Raw genomic sequence first — 3,362 nt, 5'->3', positions numbered from 1 at the left:
TTCTTCAAAAACATTAAAAATGGAAATGCCATTTGAACCAGCAATCCCACTTCTAGGAATATATACAAGAAGTCTGGGACGCCAGTCAAAAAGAATATATGCACTCTTATGTTCAAAGCAGCGTTATTTATAATAGCTAATATCTGGAGATAGTGCAAGTGCCCATCAGTAGATGAATGGATAAAACAACTGTGGTACCTTTACACAATGGAATACTATGCAGCTGTTAAAAAGAAAGATACTTTACCTTTTGAGACAACATGAAGTGACCTGGAGACTATTATGCTAAGTGAAAAAGGGTAATCAGAGAAAGACAAATATCACATGATCATTTTTGTGTGGAATCTAATGAACAAAACAAGCTGATGAACTAAATAGATCTAGAAACATGGAAACATTCAACAGACTGATGACTCTCAGAGATTAGGGTGGAAGGTAGGTGGGAAGAGATTAACCAAAGAACTTATATGTATATATGCATAGCCCATGGACACAGATGATAGTATGGTGAAGGCCTGGGGAGAGGGTGAGAATGGGAAGTAGGATGTCAATGCAAAAAAAAAGGGTGGCCATCTGTAATATTTTCCACAACGAACATAATAAAAATAAAAGTAATTTTTAAAATAGAGATTTACTAAAATAAAAAATAATAAAAGCAATCATGCTTTGAAAGTCCTTTTACTAGCAATAGATTTTTATAATATTCCCCTTCATTATTTCATTATTTAGTGCATATGTATATATAAAATTATTTATTATTATACACACATCCACATTAATAAATAAAATTATACCATAGTATTTGTGATGAGAGTTATGTTTGCTAAAGTTATACATCAGAGTTATGCTTACAGTGAAAATAATCTTGTTTATACTACCATAAAATAAACTCCTAAGTAATATAAATTAAAATTTTGGGAATTTCCAGTTCCTTGAAAGTTTAAATCAAATCAGCCATAAAATCATTTGGACCAGGGTTATTTTTTCAGGAAATTCCTTTCAACTTTTATTTTTCCAACATTTTTATGGTTATTGATCAATTTTGTGTTTTCTATTTTGGGATCAATTTTAACAATTGGTATTTTATTCTATAAAGTGACCCATTTCATTCACACATTCAAAATTATTAGTATACCTTTTGACATAGTTTTATTCCTATGTATTAAAAACTAGAGGCTTGATGCATGAAATTCATGCAAGGGGCTCAGCCCTTGCAGCCTTGGCTGCCTCATGGCCCTGCGGCCCTGCCCACTGGTCATTCCACAATCCAACCTAATTAGCATATTAGCTCTTTATTATATAGGATAGTCTAGAGAGCGAAAGAGAAATAGAGAGTTTTATGTCAATTTACTATTCTTTTTCTATTGAGAGATTTTGAAGAAAATGATGTAAAGACAGTGGCACAAGAGTTGTCCAGATAATTTGAAATTAATGAGCTAGGTACCTTCATAAGTTGGATTTACGTGGAAAAAAAAACCCTCTTATAAAGTAAAAATGGCTTGAAAATTATTTATTCTGATAAGTATTACACTTGAGAGGGAAAAATTATTGAGTAGTCTTCATTAAACTCTGTTGAACTAGACTTCAACAGGTTATTACCAATAAGGTATTTTATGGAAATTTAGATAAATTATTATCAGCTGGTTGGATGTGTTAATGTATTCTCATTGCCAAAGAGCAATGCTTACCATAGCCCAGGTCCTCATAGAGAAAGACTATAATTGATGGTATAATTTTTAACATTAATGATTTTGCAAATAATGGACATCTTTCTTAAAATACTTAGTCTTAAAAACTAACTTGCATTGAAAATTATATTTTTTAAAAAAGATGATGTATACAAAAGATTTTTAAAAAATATTGAATGGACCTGGAAAGTATTAAGCCAGTCAGAGATAGGTATCAGAAGATCTCACTCATATGTGGAATCTAATGAACAAAATAAACTGATGAACAAAAACAGACACAGAGACATAGAAACATGGAACAGACTTTTTCATGAGAGGGTGGGTGGGAAGAGATTAACCAATGAACTTGTATACATATATGCATAACCTGTGGACACAGACAATGGGGTGGTGAGGGCTTGGGGGTTGGAGGCAGGCTGGAAGAGGTCAATGGGGGGAAAGTAGGACTTACGTAATACTTTCAACAATAAATCTTTTTAAAAAATAAAATACACAAACTCTAAGATAAGATTCATTTCTTAGTAATCTTGGACCAATATGCTAATTGATAACCTAACTATGTTTTCTTTGCCCCTACTTTCAAGATTAATGAGAATATTTGTTAATTTAGGATACAAAACGTTCTACTGCATCAGTACAACCCTTTAAGCCTTTTCTTTTAAATTTAAAAATTCTAAAAAACCCAACCTGTCTCTAACAAGAGACCAAACTGCTTCCAAATTATATCAAAGAGAAACTATGAAGTTGTTTTTTAGCATCCCCAATAATTACTATAAATTCACACAATTTTTCTCTACCATTGTAAATACAAAATGAAGAGAGAAAAACAAAACAACTATAAATAAATGTATTCTTATACTTACCTGGCAGGGGAAATACCATGATCATCAAGGTGGTTTTCCCAGGGCAAGGCTTATCCATTGTACTCCAGATGTGCTGACCCCTTCGATTTCCCCAAATGTGGAAAACTTGACTGCATAATTTGTGGTAATGGGGGACTGTGTTCGCATTCTCTCCTGAAAAAACTATGTATTATTATGTGATGTTATACTATTTAAAATAGAATAATTTTCTCTTTCTCAGTATTAATTATTTTCCTTTCAAAACAATATTTCATACATATTTATATATTTTGAATCAAACTGCCTTAATAACATAACATACAATACTATGAATGCACAAAATTTCAGACTATGTTTTGAAAAATCTCGATATTTAAAAACAAATGTATCCTAGTTAGTTTAAAAAGCACATTTCTACACAACTGAAAAGTTTGAAACCTTATTTGATATATAATAGTTTCAATGCAGCTTCTAGACAGCAACATGTACAAGGAACTTCAGGGCCCCAATAGAGTGTAGGTACATTTTAAGATACAACCACCTATTTTATTAAATCTAATAAGGCCCTATATTTATCTGCTTATTGTTCCTCAATATGTTGGGAGGTACATTCAAAGTAGAGATAAGCAATATTTCCAGAATTTACCTGTGTCTATCCTTCCATTTAGGGATAGCAGATGAGAGAGAATTGACTGTGAAAGCAAATATTATTTCACTAGATTATATAAGATTGCTGAAAGTCACACGAGTAAGTGCATGCACTACATTTTAAATCACCAAATCTCCTGTAAACATTGACCACTGATGCTTCCTTTTTAAACAGTGTATTATC

General features: G+C 31.8%; 1 non-coding gene across 1 annotated transcript; it reads left to right on the top strand.

Annotated features, from left to right (window-relative positions):
- The first annotated feature begins 2,543 nt into the window (after window positions 1-2,543).
- Window positions 2,544-2,707, top strand: LOC132225448 (U1 spliceosomal RNA). The gene has a single exon (XR_009450946.1). It is a non-coding gene; the product is annotated as a U1 spliceosomal RNA (small nuclear RNA).
- Window positions 2,708-3,362: the final 655 nt, after the last annotated feature.

The sequence above is a fragment of the Myotis daubentonii genome, chromosome X, assembly GCF_963259705.1.
Source record: "Myotis daubentonii chromosome X, mMyoDau2.1, whole genome shotgun sequence".
NCBI lineage: Eukaryota > Metazoa > Chordata > Mammalia > Chiroptera > Vespertilionidae > Myotis > Myotis daubentonii.
Note: the sequence above shows the minus strand (reverse complement) of the source record. Positions and strands in the feature narration are given on the sequence as shown.